Source organism: Aedes albopictus, chromosome 1 (genome assembly GCF_035046485.1).
Source record: "Aedes albopictus strain Foshan chromosome 1, AalbF5, whole genome shotgun sequence".
Taxonomy (NCBI): Eukaryota; Metazoa; Arthropoda; class Insecta; order Diptera; family Culicidae; genus Aedes; species Aedes albopictus.
In genome coordinates this window covers 266,855,891-266,875,525 of record NC_085136.1, presented here as the reverse complement: position 1 = coordinate 266,875,525, position 19,635 = coordinate 266,855,891, and the positions used below count along the sequence as shown (strand labels likewise).

The 19,635-nt window shown below is 39.6% G+C and overlaps 1 long non-coding RNA gene and 1 other non-coding gene across 2 annotated transcripts in view; both read right to left on the bottom strand.

The window, feature by feature from the left end:
* The window catches only part of LOC134285616 (uncharacterized), a 302,588-nt gene that overhangs the window by 153,995 nt on the left and 128,958 nt on the right, over positions 1–19,635 (bottom strand). The gene's annotated exons all lie outside the window — the stretch shown is intronic.
* On the bottom strand, positions 13,668–13,749 carry Trnas-gcu (transfer RNA serine (anticodon GCU)). The gene has a single exon. It is a non-coding gene; the product is annotated as a tRNA-Ser (tRNA).

Genomic DNA, 19,635 nt, shown 5'->3' with positions numbered 1-19,635 from the left:
TGTCAAAGCATTTTCAACAGTGTTTTTCACTGTTCGCAATAAAAATTTCGCTGAAAATCGATGGTTCAAACATAACAACATACGAAATAATCACTTTTAGCCATTTCGGCAACCCCCTGACTCCAGCACAATCCGGAATATCGCCGGAATGGTTCGGGATATTGCATGGCCACTTGAGTATAATAAAATAGCACCAATTTATGATCGATTGAGGGCGACTTTAAAAAAATTGGATGAAAATTGGCGAAATGTCAGCATTTCGAAAATGAGTTGTGTCGGGGGTCGGGTATGAGAAGGTTAAATAAACCTCGAAACAGGTTCTCCAGGGTCCATTCCGATGGCCACCACAGAGCCAGAGAGGGTTTGAAGGCCTATTTGTGTCCTGCCGGACAGCTACCATCTGTCTGAAAAACTTTGCTGAAGACACCAACATACTATCTGATCTACAACTAGATGTCTTTGGCCGTAACAGGACACCATTTGCAAAGCACGGTTTTCACGCGAGCGTAACGCTGCGTTCCCAAAACTAAATCGAGAATATTTCTTAAACTATACATTTCTCAGTAAAACTCACTTCGGTGATCTTATCAATCCAAAGAAGAAATGTCTAGAAGACTCTATTATTCAAAACCTCATAACAGAGCTGATATACGCATTTCAGTTTGAAAATTTTGAAAAGAAGATTTCTGCGAAGGTGTCCCGTTCCGTTACGAAATGTAACATGCGTTGCGTTGTAACGGAGTAATTCGTAGATTGCATACTGAAAGTTATGATGTTAAAACTGTAATACTCCTATTCTAATTGCTTATGGAATGCTGTTTGGGAAGAAACAGCTATCCAATCAGAGGTTGAAGTTAAAAACACATGAAAACTTCCATTGCCGGCCACGCCCATCTTCTCCGTTACGAGGATAGGAAAGGATGTGATGATATGACACCTACTTTACAAGAGGTCAGCGACTCACTGACACCCCTATAGGTGTCAAGGAGTTGGATATTTGGAAAGGGTTGATAGGGGATTCCCTATAAGCGAGTGATGCGGCAAGATTCAGATTGTGTAAGTGTATTTGAGTTGATCATGTAGATGTGTTGATGTGAGTGTAAGTGATTTTTTTTTAATCCAACGTTGAGAGTGACATTACTAAGAAATTTATCACTCCATGGGCCTTTTTGCTTCCGGGATGGGGCACAGGCCTTTGGACCATGTGTCCTGGCTAACAAGCCTAGGCTTAAGCGCCAGTGATCGCTCTCTGAAACGATAAGAAACACGTTATGTGGATGGGAAGGGATAATAGGGAAGGAATGATATCTATTTATCGAGATGCCAGCGACTCACCGACGCTCTCATAAATAGAAGGGAAATAGGATTTTAAAACTGGAATGGTCTGGAATTTAGTATGATTAAGTTATGTTGGAATTTGGATAAGATGTAAAGGGCGAAAAACACGACAAATATGTCAATAAAATAATTTACCTTTATCGCTGAAACAGAAAGTATCAAAACCTAAACAAATAATGGCATTTTCACGACGTACATATTCATTTGCACAGAAAAAAATATTCATGTAAAATTCAGCGAGTAATCATGCACATGAAGGGAATGCTAGAGGTAGTGCATATTTACATGAGATATCATGTAAAATTGCGTTACAATCGTGTAAATTTCCGCTAATAGTCACGTAACCGGTTGGAGTCCATGATGGTTTACGCGATGGTTGGCGGAAATTTACACGATGTTAATGTAATTTTACATTATATCTCATGTAAAAGTGCAATAACTCTAGCATTCCCTTTATGTGCATGATTTCTCGCTGAATTTTAATTACATATTTTTTTTCTGTGTGTGATAAAATGCCATTCAAATACCTACTTCCGATTTTTGCTCTACAGCATCATTGAGTTTCTCCGAACTCAAAACAAATGGAATTAGAAGAATATGATGCCATAGTTTTAAAAACAAGATTGTTAACTAATTTGGGAAACTTTAATGCTCACTACAGAACTATTGATAAGCAATCAATCATAATTATACTAAACTTGATTTAAAAAAATGGTTTTAAAGGGAAGTTGGCATCTCCACTCTTCCTACCAAAACGGCCGAAAACGGACCTTAAAGAAGCATTCAACTTGATAAAATTTCGAGCATTTTCTCATCAACATAAAGCAAATCATGACAAACCTTGGATTTATGTCGACTTGTTCCGAGAAATATTTGTCTAGGTCCCATTTATATTTGATTAGCACTCTAAAAACTCTAATTGTGCTATAACTCAGTTAACGAACTGTAACATCAAGAAAATCGGGTGAATGTTCCAAGTAGCTAAAGTAATTCTTAATGAAATGCCTTAAAAATCTAATTTTCGTCAATTTTGTTACTTGGTCCCCACTGATTCCGGCGCGAAAAAATAATTAGGCTCATTTTCAGCTTCGGTGCATTATAAGTATTTGTTTACTATACAAAAATATCGCCAAATGTGTACTCAACAACGTAGCGTAGAATATTTACCAGGACGTGGTCTGTTTTTATATCTATGGGCCCACGCAAGAAAAATCTACGCAACTAATTTCCGCGCAGGAGTCTAATAAGCTTGTTATAACACCAATTAAACCATATGGTCATGAACATTATATTCGATTGCAGATGTCATTTGTTCACGAAAGTTAGTTCCTCACGGTGTCCCGTTACGCTGGAATGTGTCTGAAAAATTTCCGACGGAACCCCTTCAAGCATGTTCCGAAAGGAATTCCGAGTCGAAGTCTCCAAGAAACTTCGGTAAAAAAATTAAATGAATCCCTTGAAAAATATAACAAGGAATCGTAGTAGCGATTCCCCAAATTAAAGTTTAAGAAACTTCCCAAAGAATACTTAAAAAACCGTCCTGAAAATAATCACAATAACTTTGTGAAGGATTTACCGGAATAATGTTCAGCATTTCGAAAGAAATCATAGAGGAATTTCATATGGAAACCTTGATGAGAGGCGAGATGGAGTGGTTTAAAATATTCCCAAAGGAATGCTTACAATAATTTCCGATGGAATTTCTAGAGGTATTCCCGAAAAAATCTCTGGTGAAATAGAGTGCAGTGAGATTTTTTTTTATTACCATTAGTTGAAATTTGATAGCCATAACATGTTTTGTAGGACAAATTTAGTTTGTTTTGATCAGGCTAGTGGTAAACATCCGTAAAATATTGCGGACATTCCACCTGTTTAGACTCCTGCGCGAAAATTAGTTGCGTGGATTTTTCTTGCGTGGGCCCACAGATATAAAAACAGACCGCGTCCTGGTGAATATTTTACGCTGCGTTCTCAAGTACACACTTGGTGATAGTTGTGTATTTTAAACAAACATTTATAATGCACCCACGCTAAAAATCAGCCTAATCATTCATTTGCGTCGGAATCTATAAATCTTCGCAACGGGCAATACTATTCCATTAATTGTTTCCTTGGTCAACAAATTTAAATAAGAAAATGGGATCAAGTCTACCCAGTCTCCCCTACAGTAGCGAAAGCTATTTTGTTTTTCTTTTCCAGGCTAATGCTCAGCCATCACTATGTCAGCTTGTGTTGACGTGATCTTCAGATTGCGGATCAATATCGAGTCATTGGTTGTCATTTCATTCATTAATGGCTTGATACGACGTGATTGTACAGGTACTCTTCGATATAACGTACAAAAAAGTTTTCTCTTTGTACGTTATATCGAAGTGTACGTTATATCGAAGCCACTAGCGTGCGCAGGGTTCTTGCTTAGGGGTGGCACTATAATAATGGTGCAATATATGTATGATCATGGTGCAAAATAGAATTATGGTGTTACACGCAATATGAATTCCCAAGTAGGGGTTTCAACATGTTGTGGTGCTAACATCGCCAAGTACTTCATATTGGGATTCTGGAGAAGGCTTCGGATGGTGATGATTTCAAGGCAATATGAAACTTTAATATGAAGTCATTACCTCGACTCTTATAAAATTTTATAAACGTATCAAAAGCAATGGAGAATATCGAGAAAATTATCAATAAAAGAAAAAATAAATTGTCGTTTTGAAAGAATTTTGATCCTGAACAATTAGTGATGCTAGAATTGGAGAATGTCAGAATTTCTAGATAGAACATTTTGATCGAAATCCTTGTTGTAATCTACAGAGATTCCTCCAGGATTTCTCCAAAGATTCGTGCATGAGTTCCTCCAGGAATTCCCCCAAAAATCTTCCAATAATTCATTCAGAAATTCCTCCTGGAAGTCTCATATATTTCTCCAGAAATTCCTAAAATAATTCCTCCAGGAATTCCTCCAAAATTACCTCCAGGAAATCCTCCTGAATTTTCTTCTTGGAAAAATCCTCTAGGAATGGCTGCCAGAATTCTCGAAATATTTCCTCCAGGGATCCAGAAAATTCTCAACGAATTTCTTCAGGAATTCCTTCAGGGACTCACCCATAAATTATTTAAAAAAAATCCTTCTAAAATTCCTCAACAAATTCCTCCAGAAATTCCTTCAGAAATTTCTCGAAAAATAACGCCAGAAATCCCTACAGGATTTCCTCAAAAAAAAAACCCTCCAAGAATTCCTCATAAAATTCCTCCAGGGATTTCTCCAGAAAATCCTCTAGGAATTTCTGCCAGACTTTCTCCAGAGAATCCTAAAAGAATGTCTCTCGAAATTCTTCTAAAAATTTCGCGAGGAATCTCTACAGGAAATCCTCCACAGATTCCTTCAGTAATTTCTCCAGGATTTTTTCCAGGATTTTTTCAGAAATTCCTCCAGATATTCCTTTAGTAGTTCCTTCAGGCATTTCTCCAGGAAGCCTCATATATTTCTCCAGAAATTCCTCAAATAAATCCTCCAGTAATTCCTCCAGTACATACTCCTACAATTCCTCCAGAGACCCGTCCTGACATTTTTCTAGGAAAAATCCTGAATGTCTGTCTGTCAGAATTTCCCCAATATTTCCTCCACGGATGCCTCCATAACATGCTAAAGGAATTTCTCACGGAATTCTTCCAGGTATTCCTCGAGAAATTTCTACAAGGATTTGTCCATGGATTCCTCCAGGAAATTCTCAAACAATTTTATCAGAAATTCCTCCAGCGATTCATCCATGGATTTCTTCAGAAATTCCACAAAAAAATCCTCCAAAAATTCCACCAGGAATTCCTCCAGCAATTCCTCCAGGCATTCCTCTAGAAAATCCTCTAGGAATTTCTGTCTGAGTTTCCCAAGAATGTCTCTCGGAACCCTTCCAAGAATTCCTCGAGGAATTCCGCAAGGAATTTGTCCCGGAAATCCTACACGGATTCCTCCGGGAATTTCTTCAGGATTTTTTCCAGCAATTTATCAAAGAATTCCTGCAGGAATTCATTCATAAATTTCTTCTGAAATTCCTCAAAAAATTCTTCCAGATATTCCTTCAGAATTTGCTCGAGTAGTTCCTTCAGACATTCCTCCAGAAATGCCTCCGGGATGCCTCCAGGGATTTCTCCCCGAAATTCATCCATGGACTCCACCAGAAAATCAGACATTCCTCCATTATTTTTTCTAGGAAGCCTAATATATTTCACCAGAAATCCCTCAAATAATTCCTCTGGTAAATACTCCAATAATTCCTCCAGAGATTCCTCCTGAAATTTTCTTTTAGGAATGACTGTCAGAATTCTTACAATATTTCTTCTAGGGATTCCTTCAAGAATCGACCCTCGGATTTCTCCAGATAATCCTAAATGAATTTTTAACGGAACTCTTCCAGGAATTTCTCCTAGAATTCCTTGAAAAAATCCCCCATGGATTCCTCTAGGGAATTCTCAAGGCATTTCTTCAGGAATTCCTCCGAGGATTCATCCATGAATATCTTCAGAAATTCCGCAAAAAATCCTCCGGGAATTCTCTCAGACATTTCTTAAGGAAGAGCGCCAGAAATTCTACCAGGAACTCCTCCAGGAATTCTTCTAAAAAATCCTCTGGGAATTTTCACCAGAACTACAGGGATTTCTCCTTGCATTCCTCAAATCATTTCCCCAGAACTTTTTCTAGGAGTTTCTCAAGGAGTTCCTGCAGGGATTCGTTAAAAAAATTCTTCAGAAATTAAAAAAAAAATCCTGCAGAAATTCCTCGAGGAGTTCCTTCACAAATTTCTCCATGAAGCCTCATATATTTCTCCAAAATTTCTCCAAATAATTCCTCCAGGAATTCCTCCAGTAAATACTCCAGAAATTTCTTCAGAATTACCTCCAGGAATTCCTCCAGAGATTCCTCATGAAATTTCTTCTAGAAAAAATCCTCTAGGAATGTCTGCCAGAATTTCTTCAATATTTCCTCCAGGAATTCTTCAAGGAATTGCTCTTCAGATTCCTCCAGAAAATCCTAAAGGAGTTTCTCCCGGAACTTTTCCAGGAATTCCTCCTGGAAATTCTCGAGCAATGCTTCCATGGATTCCTCCAGGAAATTCTACAGGAAATTCTCAAAGACTTCGTCAGGGATTCATTCTTTCAATTTCTTCAAAAATTCATCCAGAAATACCTCCAGGAATTACTCCAGAAAATCCTCTAGGAATTTCTGTCGAAATCTTAAAGGAATGTCTCCCGGAACCCTTCCAAGAACTCCTTCAGGGATACCTCCATGGATTCCTCCAGGAATTTCTGCAGGATTTTTTTTTCAGGAATTTCTCCCTCCATGGATTGCACCAGAAATTTCTCATGACATTCATCCAGGCATTTTTCCAGGAAATCCTCCACGGAATCCTCCACATAATCCTAAATCAATTTCTCCCAGAACTCTTCTAGGAATTCCTCCAGGGATACTTCCATGGAATCCCCATGAAATACCTCCAGGGATTGCTGCCGGAATTCCTACAGAAAATTCTCTAAGAATTTCTGCCAGAATTCCTCCATTATTGTGTCCAGGGATTCTTCCAGAAATTCGTCGACTTATTCCTCCAGAAAATCCTAAAAGAATTTTTCCTGGATCTTTTCCGGGAATTTCTCTAGGAATTCCTCCAGAGATTTCTTCATGGATTCCTCCCAAATTTCTTCGGGAATTCATCTATGAGTTAATTCATAAATTGCTCAAAAAAATCCTTCACCAATTCGAGGAGTTCCTCCAGACATTCCTCCAGGAAGCTTTAAATATTTGTCCAAATATTCCTTAAAGAATTCATCCAGGAAATTCTCTAGTTATTCCTCTAAGAATTTATAAATTAATTCTCCCAAAAATTCTGGGGGAAATTATCCAGAAATACCTCCCGGAATGCAAATATGGATTCCTTCAGGAATTTCTCCAGAGATTGCTCAAGAAAATCATTCAGGAATTTCTCCAGGAATGTTTCGCAAAAAATACCTCAAAGAATTCTTTCGGGAATTCCTCCAGGAATTCTCCATTATTCCTACAAAAATCCTTCGTTAATTCCATCTTGAATATCTCCGGGAATTTCTACAGAGATTCCTTCAGGAATTTCTGCAAGGACTCCTAAATATTCCTGCTCGGATTTCTCCAGAAAATCCTGAAGAAATTTCTCCCGGAACGCTTCCAGGAATTCCTCGAGAAATTTCTCCAGGGCTTTCTACAGATTTTTTTTCAGGATTTTTTTTTCTGGAATTTTTCAAGGAATCTTTCCAGAAATTTCTCCTGCAGTGTGCATTAACCTTCTTAGCAGCACCACTCCCAACGCTTCTATGTTCAAACACAATTCCCCTAAAAACGAAACGGTTGGTACGGTTGTCCCCGTTTCTTCCTTTATTCAATTCAAAAAGGTTTGTCAATCATGTTATTCATAAGTGGATAACCTGATTGCCTTAAGTTTTTGAATTACCTTCCAACCCATTAGTCTGCACGGTGGGCCTGGCCGTTTTAATATTTGTGTCACATCATCTCTGATATGCTGCAAATATTAATGCTGACAAGAAAATATCGGAAGAAATTTTGATATTTCCAGGATGCTTTTCAATACTGGCTGTGCAAGCACTAGATTAGATTAGATTGGATTAGATTAGAATCTTTCCAGAAATTTCTCCTGCGACAACTATAAAAATTTCTCTATTAATTGCTCCAGAAAATCATCTAAAAAATTCTTCATGGATTCCTTCAAGAATTCCTCTAGGTATTCCTACAAGAATTTATCCACGGATTTCTCCAGAAAAAAAAACTTCTCCTGGAACTGTTCCAGGAATTCTTCGAAAAATTTCTTAAGGTATATAAAAACGAAAATCGCGTTAAGTACTGTTCCTTTGAATTCCACTCGACTCCGAGTCGAGTCAAGTAAAGACACTGAAGACGACCTTACAGTTGAGATCGAAATACGTATCTGTCAAAGGATGCAAATTCTTAGTGGAATTCAAAGGAACAGTACTTAACGCGATTTTCTTTTTATTTACAGATATTCCCCTAACAAGCCCAGGTTAATCATCATCTTCTTCAGGTATTCCTCCATGGATTTCGCCAGGAATTCCTCCAGGGATTCATCAATGAATATCTTCAGATATTCCTCAAAAATCCCTCTTGGAATTATTTTGCTTGAGGAGTTCCTTTAACCATTCCTCCAGAAAGCAGCAAATATTTTTCCAGAATTTTTTCAAAGAATTCCTTCAGAAAATCCTCCAGAAATTCTTCCAGGAATTCCTACATTTTTTTAGAAATTTCTCCAGAAAAACCTCTAGGGATTCTTCCAGAAGTTTCTCTAGTAATTCTCCAGGGATTCATCCTGGAATTCCTTTACGGATTCCTTCAGGAATTCCTCCTAGGATTACAGCAGGGATTTCTCCAGGAATTTTCCATAGCTTTCTCTAGGATTTCCTCTATGAATGTCTCCAGGGATTCCTCCAAGTATTCCTCCTGAAAATCCTCCAGAAATTCTTCCAATGATTCTTGAAAGAATGCCTCCAGAAATTCCTCCAAGAATTTTTTTCACGGATTCTTCCAAAAATTCCTTCAGGAATGCCTCCACTGATTTCTCCAGAAATTGCTCCACAAATTCCTCCAGAGATTTCTCCAGTAATTTCTGCAAAGATTCGTCTTTGAATTTCTCGAGTAATTCTTCCACAAATTTATGCAGGAAATTTTCCAAAAAATCCTTCAGGCATTCCTCCAGCAATTCATCCTGGAATTCCTCCATGAATTATTTCATGGATTCCTTCATGGATTCCTTCTGTTACCCCTCCAGTGTTTTATCCTGTAATTCCTTCACGGATTCCTTCAGGAATTCCTCCAGGGATTACATCAGGGATTTCTCCAGGAATTTCTCATAGGAATTCTTCTAGAAACTCCTCCAAATGCCCTTCCAGAAAATTTCTCAGGGATTCCTGCAGAAATTCCTCCGGACATTCTTCCAGAAGTTCCTGCAGGAATTCTTACAAGGAAACCTCCAGGCATTCTTCCAAGGATTCCTTTAGGAATTCTTCCAGGAATTTCTCAAGGGTTTCTTCCAGGAATGCCTCCAGAGTTTTCGGGATTCGTTAGTGAGCCACTGCTGAAACTCTTCCAGAAATTTGTCCAGGAGTTTTTCGAAATATTTCTCCATGAATTCTTTCACGAATTCCTCTAGGGATTCCCCCAGGAAATTCTTCAAGGATTCCTTTAGGAATGCCTCCAGGGTATTCCTTCAATAATATTTCCAGCAATTCCTTTAGTAGTTCCTCCTGCAAAATCTACAGGAATTTCTCTAGACTCCTCTTCCAATTTTTGAGAGCTTCGTTCAAAAATTCTTTCAAGCACTTCTTTAGTAATGCCTTCAGGGATTCCTCCAGAAAGTTCTTCAAGGATTCCTCTTGAAATTCCTCCAGGGATTTCTTCTGGAATGCATCCACGGATTCCTCCAGATATTTCTCGAGCTGGTAAAGTGATTTTAAAAATGATCCACGGAATGCTGTTTTGATGCGCGAATCACAAAATGGTATATAAAGTTCAATTGTGGATGATACAATGAACACCAAGGTGCATAGAATTTTAAAAAGGTGTGTGATGTGAGTATAGTACATTATATACCTTAATGATCAAGGGAACGTCGAGATAGTGCATGCGTGGCAAGTAATTGCAATTTGATTTATAGAATGCTAAGATTAAATATGAGATTTGGAGATGGTGTAAACATAAAAATGTTGGTGCTGCGTAAAAATCAAATTGCGTGAGGCAATAAAGGTGTATGATGTCACCGTGGTGTATAGGATCTACTGATAACACTGAGTTCATTGGTATGGTGCATTGAATGCTGATATGGAGCATGTCATTCAAAGATGGTGCTTTATGTCAGTATGATGCATTAGAGTTGATATCGTACAAGAAATGCTATTTCGATGTACGAAACTTCATACAATAATAATGGTACAATAGAACGCCACGATTATGCATTAAAAGCTTTAGTAATGCAAGAAATTTAATGATGGTGCATGATTTCGCAATTAGACACATATTTGATTCAAAGATGGTGCGTGAGATGTTGCCTAGATGATTCTGTGAACATCATGGTGGTGCATGGAATGAATGATGTCAGTATGGTGCATTAGCTTCACCATGATTCTGTTATGCTCGTCATGTTTCATATTAAGGTGCACTTGCAATTCGTGCAAAGGTGCAGGAAACTCAATGTATCACAGAAATCAACATGTTCCAGGTACGTGGAATACTATTTTGTATGCGAAATGCCAAAATGGTGCATCAAATTCAAATGTAAACCACATCATAATGGTGCATAAGATGCCTAGATGATATAGTGAATGCCAAAATGGTGCATGGAAAGTTTTGAAGAAGGCGTATGATACTAGTGTGCTGCATTAGTTGTCACCGTTATTCAAGGTGCAAGAATTGCTAAAATGGTGCGTAGAATTTAATGTGGTGCGGAAGTCAACATGGATCAGGTACATGGAATACAATTGGGTGTACGTTATGGCAAAATGGAGCTTATGAAATTTGAATTAAACGCTTAGATGACGCGTGAGATGGTGCTTAGATATTTATGTGATCATCATGGAGGTGCTTGGAATACAAAGGAGCTAGTACATGATGTTTGTATGGTGCATCAGTTTTACCATGATTCAGTTATGCTCAACAAATTCCATATGTAGGTGCACGAATTGCAAAAATGGTGCAGGAAACTCAATGCGGCACAGAAATCAACATAGTCCAAGTACAAAGAATGCTATTTTGTATGCGAAATGCCAAAATGGTGCATCAAATTCACTTGTGAACCACATCATAATGGTGCATAAGATGCCTAGATGATATAGTGAATGCCAAAATGGTGGTTGAGAAGCTTTGAAGAAGGTGCATGATACTAGATGATGCATTAGTTGTCACCGTTTTATAAAGCTTATCAACATGTTGCATGGTAAGGTGCACGAATTGCAAAAATGGTGCATAGCATACAAAAAATGTATTTTATGTGATGCTCACGGCAATACGGTGCTTTAGATGCCTAGATGATATGATAAACGTTGAAATGGTGCTTGAAGAGCTGTGATGGTGCATGAAATTTCTTGATGGTGCATATCAGTATGAGGTATTAGATACTTAATTGATAAAAAGACATTTCATGCGATCATCATAATACGTGGATACCTAGATCATTCTGTGGACATCATGATGGTGCATTTAAAGCTTTGGAGAAGGTGCATGATGTTAGTGTGCTGTATTAGTCGTCACTGTTATTCAATGATACTCGTTATTTTGTATGGCTAGGTGCACGAATTGCAAAAATGGTGCTTAGAATTCATTGTGGTGCCGAAGTCCCCATGGTGCACGTACATGGAATACAGTTTTGGAATACGAAATGCCAAAATGGTGCATGTTTTTCAAATGTGGCGCTGACATCACTGATTAGTTGGAAGATGGTGCGTGAAATTAGCCTACATGATTCTGAGAACATCATGGTTGTGCATGAGATACTAAGAAATTGTATGTGTCAATGGTGCACCATAGCTCAGTGATTCTCAACATTGCGCAAGCATTGCAAAAATGGTGCATATAATTTTTTATAGAAGGGGGGGCAAGTGCCCCCCCTTGCCCCCCCCCTGTGCACGCTAGTGATCGAAGCAGAGAAAAAATTAATATTATTTATGCTTATATTGATTATTTTGACGTGAAATTAACCCCAAACAATGATTTCGGTGAAATTCACAAAACCAATAATGAAAAACATGAGTTTTCACGAAAAAGTAATTTAGTTTTTTGTGCTTCGATATAACGTACATTTTGCTTCGATATAACGTACACTAATTCTTTTCCCAATTTGCGCTAATTCTAGGATACAAGGTTAAGGTGAAGGTTGCTTGAGATCATAACATTGCGCTTCCTTCCCCTCTAGTTCACCCACCCAACCACCCACTCAAACCAAACAAACCATGTGGCGGATCTTGGCCAAAACACGCAGAAGCATTCCTCAAACAGTCTTGTTTAAAATAGGTGGCATCATTTGTACTTGTTTGATATTTCCGTATGCATGCCTAATTGACTACGTGGTTTCATCAACACGACTTGCTCCCACAAAATTATCTTATCTATAATTTTATCAATATTTGGCCAGTAATATTGCCATGTTTTCACACTGTGCGCCGGTTTATTTACATTTTGTGACAGTCCTCTCCTATTTTCGCTCGCATTTTTCCTCCCTGAACAGTTGCCATCAGCAGGTATTTTTCTTATCACAAGCAATTATGATACACAATGTCGCATATTCAGATATGCTATGAAGTTGATTTACATAATGTCTCCAAGGAAGAACAACTTTATTTTGAAAAATGCAAATTGTATCACCTTATGTGAATACATTTAAATCATACAAAAAGCGGCAAAACATGCACTTCAGTAGTTATTCATTTTGATGCCTGCTTAATAATGTTGGCATCACTGCCACTCAAAGAGAGTTGTTTTGGAATCTCAATTTAGTGAATTTGCGACGGTCGTTACTTTTAATGCACGAATAAGAATAATTTACATAAAAATGTGCCCAGAAAGTGCTTTGAGTGAAAATAAAACATATTGTTAACATCGGATTAGATTTCTAGAGTGCTCTGGTGGGTAGAAGTGTACAAAAAAGTGATTTTTCGACCCGCTGAAGAAAGTGAAGAATAAGTGAGAGCGGAGCGATAAAAAAATTGCAGTTGTGCCATGAAGTTTTAAAAGCACGAATTGCATTAAATGCAACAAATTATGGTCCATAAACTATTTGATAGTGAAGCGCTTAATGCGGAATGCTTTCAGTAGCAAAATCAGCATTCTCCGAACAGGTTAGTAATATAAATTATTGGTTTAAGCAGTGACTCTTCCGAGCGGTGGAATGTTGTGGGAGAGGGGCGGTTAAGGAGGAAAGGGGGAAGTTAGGGGCCATACTTGCTGCCATTTTGGTACTTTTGCAACTATGTCCTTAATACTGCAAGAAAACATTGATTTGAGTGGTTTCGTAGCTTATCTGAGGGTTATTCCTGGGAAAAATTAAAATTTTCAATTTTGTACGTTATATCGAAGCAAAATGTACGTTATATCGAATTCGTTATATCGAGGGTACGCTATATCGAGGGTACGTTATATCGAAGAATACCTGTATTTATTGATCGTTGAAAGTGAGAAGTGGTGATATAATTAATATCAACCAATTACAACTGACTGACAGCAGAGGGGACTGATATTACGCACTGATCTCCATAAACCAAATCATGCACCTCCTCATAAAAAGATTTGACGACGAGGATGGGATTCGAACCCACGCGTGCAGAGCACATTGGATTAGCAGTCCAACGCCTTAACCACTCGGCCACCTCGTCGCATGTGATGGCCGGCTCCGACAAACACAACAGAAGCTCACTCTAGGCACGCAGCCACAGCCCCTTTTCCATACACAAAACTCAATCCGTTTTGCGTTCCCGTTCTGGTTTTCTTCAAACGCAACGCACAAACAAAGCCTCCGTTGCGCGCGTCTCGTTTTCTCCCCATCCTCCGGCAGCCAGTCAGTCAGCTGATCGGTGATAAACATACACACAGAGCCAAAAGTTCATCGTCTCTTCCTTTTACCGTACCTGTTCCGCTGCCGCTGGCATCGCTACCGCGAGCTATCGCCGCCGCTGGTGCCGCACGTCAACACATCAAAACAAACCAAACGAGGAGTACCACGCGGTCGTCGTCGTCAGCGGCGGCGCCGCGCCTAGCCGGCATAATAAACCATTTCAAAAGAGCATCGTCGTTACGTTATCACATTTTTCATTCTGTTATTGATTCCCCTCTGCGCTCTGCCGCGCCACACCGGTTTTGTTCTGCACTGCCTTGTGCTGCGGTTGGGCGACCTTCGGGTAATAGTGTTAGATGGCTAAATCAGTTGGTAGAGGTAGGCGGGGCATTATGGACACCCGGGGCAGAATGGACACCCTCAACATTTTAAAATATGCGAACTTATTTGAACTTTTAATGAATGGAGAATATAGTCCATTTGTCTAAAACGTAGTTTCAGGAAATAAACATTCGAAATTAAAATTATACTTGATTTTACACGAAAAAGTTGCGACCTCCGTTTTTTGTGCATGGAAATTATAATTTTCACACCATCTGAAATAAGATTTAGTGATTAATTTATTGCAGGTTGATTAAAACCTGATGTTTCTAGAACACATGCAAGTAGTTTTGCTGTATCTACATGCTTAACATGTTTATATTTTCTTCTTTATTATATCAAAAATCAAGTTTGGAAATATCTTCTGCTGCCGGGGCAAAATGGACACTCACCTTTTTCAAAGAAGCGGCAAGGGAAAAATATAACCTAAATCACAAACCAACCAAATTCTTCGATTTCAGTATATTTTCGGTTAAATGTTCACTATAGTAGACATAGGGTGAAACAAATTGGTCAAAAAACGACAGAAGGGGAAAATAGTTATTCTAGGCACAGCTGTACATGCCGACAAAAACGAAGCTTTATCCAAAACAGCCTGAATGTAAATTAACTGAATAAAAATGAACTACTTCGGCGTATTATTCATCCATACTAGTTGTTTTGTAATGAAATGACTTTATAGGTGTAGATAATGTACGAAATTCGTAAAAGTCTCATGGTGTCCATATTGCCCCATGGGGGTGTTCATTCTGCCCCGTATGCTTGAAGACGGTCATGAAAAACTAACATTTTTCAAAACATTTTTTGAAGTGGATAAATCATTTTTCTTCGTGAGCATTCTTATGCAATAGATGCTAAATAGACTTTAAAAGGATACATGTATCAAAAAACTAAACTTTTTTTACATCTTGCCAGGCATAGTTGGCAAAAACCTTAGGGTGTCCATAATGCCCCGCCTACCCCTATGTAGACGAAAAAAAAAACAATTATTTCCGGGCGACGTCCCTATTTTTGGACTGGGATTATTACTTTTATTATACTTTATGATTTAAATTACATTCAATGCCTTTTGAAGCGAAATAGTGCGTCTCTGGACATAATTCAGCAGGACAAGCCGTAGATAGCTGATGAGGAGCATAGCTAAAGCTAAGTTTCCTGTTGCCAAGTAGAGCGCTCAAGTAAAATTTCACTTTTTTCCGTAAGTAATTTTGACATTTGTTTAACTGACAGCATTTTAACGAAATGATGCTGTAAGAAGAATGTGATGAAAAGGGCACCAGGTTGTTTACGGTTTGGACTTAGAGAAATTTCGTTCGTTTCCTCAGGAAATGTTATTTATTCATTGAAATTGAAATGTACTTTTTCGCGCGCGTGTGTGGAAACTGATTCAATTTAAAACTTTTGGGTGAACTTCTGGGGAAAATACAGATAGTGAGATTCCAACGGAGTTGTGAAGCTTTCCAAGGAAAATACTGATGACAAACATTGCGCTGGGATTCTGGGGGAACTTTTAATGGTATTACTATCTGGGAAACCCTTCCTGCAGCAACTTCTTCCGAGATTCCTCCAGAAGCTCCTTCTAGATCTCCTCTAGGAGTAAATTGTTGGGTTCCTCTTATAGTTTCTTCTGGTATTTCTCCAGAATTTTCTTTTAAGATTACACCAGGAATGACATTAGGGAGATCAGGTATCCATTCAGGAAATCCTCCGGAGATTTCTCCAGGAATTCCTCCTGAGATTTCTCTAATAATTTCTCCAAAGATTCCTTCGGAAATTCCTGCATTTTTTTTTTAGGAAATTCCTCGGGAAAATCCTTCCGGAGATTCCTCCAGAAATTGCTCCAAAAATTGCTCCAGAGATTCCTCCGAGGATTCCTTCAAGAATTCCTCCGAAGATTCCTCCACGAATTCCTCCGCGGATTCCTCCAGGAATTTCTCCGAGGATTCTTCCAGGAATTCCTCCGAGGATTCCTCCACGAATTCCCCCGAGGATTCCTCGGAAGAATCTCCGGGGGAATTGGGTTCTTTAGGGGTATCTGGATTATTACATATTCGGAATCTCCGTCCAAAAATTGGTCGAAATCCAAAATGTCATAATTTTTAGTGGTCGGGAACTATTTTTAAAATGCATTTAAAGTTTGTATGGAGAAAATTTTTTGTTCGGGGAGAACTGTCATTTTATCGATTGAACTGTCATTCTATCCATGGAAATTAAAACTGTTTTGTTTATTTAATGATCAAAACAAAGGAACTGGAATGCAATAAAATCACGTTATATTCAGAAAAATGAGCTCTTTCGATTAGGCTATAGAAAAAAAAAATATTAACTAAACAACCCAATTCCTGAAGAAATCTACGAAGGAATTCCTGGATGAATCACCAACGAAATAACTGCAGGAATCATTGGGGGAATTCCTGGAGGAATCTCCGGAGGAATTCCTGGAGGAATCTCCGGAGGCATTCCTGAAGGAAACTCTGGAGCAATTCCTGGAGGAACCTGTGGAGAAATTCCTGGAGGAATCTCCGGAGAAATTCCTGGAAGAATCCCCGGAGAAATTCCTTGAGGAATCTCAGGAGGAATTCCTGGAGGAATCTCCGGAAGAATTCCTAAAGTAATCTGCGATGGAATGCCTGGAGGAATCTCCCAAGAAATTACTGCAGGAATCTTTGAGAGAATCTCCGGAGGAATTTGCGAAGGAATTTCCGGAGGAATCTCCGGAAGAATTCACGGATTAATTATTGGAAAAATCTCAGAAGGAATTCCTAGAGAAATCTCCGGAGGAATTCCTAGAGGAATCTCCGGAGGAATTCCAAGAGGAGTCTCCGGAGGAAGTCCTGGAGGAATCTCCAAAGGAATTTCTGGAGGAAACTCCGGAACAATTTCGGATTGAATCTCCGGTGGAATTCATGAAGGAATCTTCGAAGGAATTCCTGGAGGAATCTCCGAAGAAATTACTGCAGGAATCTTTGAGGCAATTGGCGGCGGAATCTACGGAGGAATTTGTGGAGGAATTTCCAGAGGAATCTCTGGAGGAATTTCCGGAGGAATCTCCAGAAGAAATCCCGAATGAATCTCCAGAGGAATTCCCGGAGAAATCTCCGAAAGAATTCCCGAATGAATCTCCGGAGGAGTTATTGGGGGAATTTCCGGAGGGATTCCTGAAGGATTCTCCGGAGGAATTGCTGAAGGAATCTCCAGAGGAATTTCTGAAGGAATCTCCGGAAGAATTTTTGGAGGAATCTCCGGAGGAATTATTGGAGAAATCTCTGAAGGCATTTCTGAAGATTTGCTCCAGAAGATCTTCTGGTGATTGCTCCAGAAACCCCTTCGAGGAAGTCCAGCAGGAATTCTGGAAGAATTGCACGGGAATTTCAGAGGAACTCCTGGAAAATTTCCCGGAAAATTCCTGGTGGAATTATTGGTGAATTTCTGGTGAAATTCTCGAGGTAATTTTTGATGAGTTCCTGGGAAGTTCCTGGAGAAATTTCTTGGAAACTCATTGGAGAATCCCAAAGGAATTCCCAGGGAACTCCTACAAGAATTCATGCGGAACTCCTGGTTACTCTCCCGACAAACACCTGAAGGAATTAACGAAGAACTTCTGTAGGCATTCCCATGGAACTCCCGGGAATTTTATCGGGGATTTTCTGGAGGAAAAACCTGATAATTTCTGTATGATTTCCTGGGGAATCCCTGGAGGAATTTCCGGAATACTCCTTGAGTAATTCCCGGGGAACTCCCTCGGGAAAAACCGGGAAACTCCAGAGGAATTCCTGATAATATCCTGGAGGAAGAACTGGAGAAGAACTTCTGGATGAATTCCCGAGAATTCCTGGGGGAGATTCTAGAGGATTCAGATTTTTTTTCGATAGAGCAAGACAGAGCAAGAGCAATGCTGCAGATTCTCAGACAGTTCTTTTCTTCCAGGAAACAAACATATTCACCGAACTGAAGTTGTTTTGAAATTAACCGCAGGAATTCCACGCTCATTGTGTTTGTGTCCATACCGCAGTGCTTCCGCTTCCGTTGCCGGCCCTATTGCGTTTTCCGTTTCAAACTGATGTTGTTTCTTGAGTTCTTTCCTTGTCAAATATTTGACCCTGTGTACTACAGGCCTAAGGCCACTGTGTACTAACAGCTTAATGCACACTGATGTCTTTGGTGCGAAAGATCAAACGAAAAAAAAAGAGAAAATGTTACTTTTATACTTATGACACACATGTGATACAAGAATCACTGTAAAATGAGCCTCTACACGAATCTGGCCTACTGCTCACTCCCACAGAAAGTTTGAAAACAGCGCGCACAGTAAAAGTCAAACTTGACTTTTACTGTGCGCGCTGTTTTTAAACTTTCTGTGGGAGTGAGCAGGACAGGGCAAATTCGTGCAGAGGCTCATTGCGCTTGAAATGAGTGCCGTACTGAAAATTCTCTCAGTTCAAATCAGTCTTGTTAGACTTTTCTTGACACTGCGTACCGTTGTACAGGAATCACACTCGTATCACATGTCTGCCTGCCTGCCGTACGGAAAATTAACAACATGACTGACAGCATCGCATGACACTGCCATCTGTTGGCAAATCTTTCTGGCTGCAAATTACTTATCAACTGCGAACGCTTAAGTAATTTTGATTGCAAAAGTTTTACGTGACCATTACTTGTCCTATCTTTTTACACAGTGCTTACCAGGTGGAAACTAGCCATAAACCTGAACCACTGTGAAGCCGCACAACAGTTGCTGTGGCAGTGAGTCTTCGAGTCGAGTACAGACATCGCCCTACTACCGGACCCATACCGCATCCCTCCCGATAACGGGAATCGGGTAGCGGATAAGGCCAACCTAGCAGCGATCTGTATAACCGGTCGTTTTCCGGTCCAGGAAATAATTTCCATTTCGCACGAGGGCTTCGCAATAGCGAAGATCAACGGGGTGTACTACTGCAGTTGTTATACCCCTCCCAGATGGCCGATTGACCAATTCACGTCTATGCTAGATTCCCTATCCAGCGCACTAGGGGGATTGAGTCCCACGGTCATCGGTGGAGACTTCAACACCTGGGCGGTTGAATGGAAGGCCGCTTGGCTAACGCGAGAGGCTGGTCTCTACTTGAAGCTATGGCTAGACTGAACGTGGATGTCGTGAACGTAGGCGACAAAAAAAAACTCACAGTATAGAAACGGTGCAAAGTCCATCATTGAGCCCGGGTCTAAAGCTTAGCTCGGACTTGAGCGTCGACGATGGATACACTCACAGTGACCATCTGGCGATTCGATACAGGGTGGAACATGGAGGAAGACGGCCACAGCCGAAGGTCATCGACCGTCA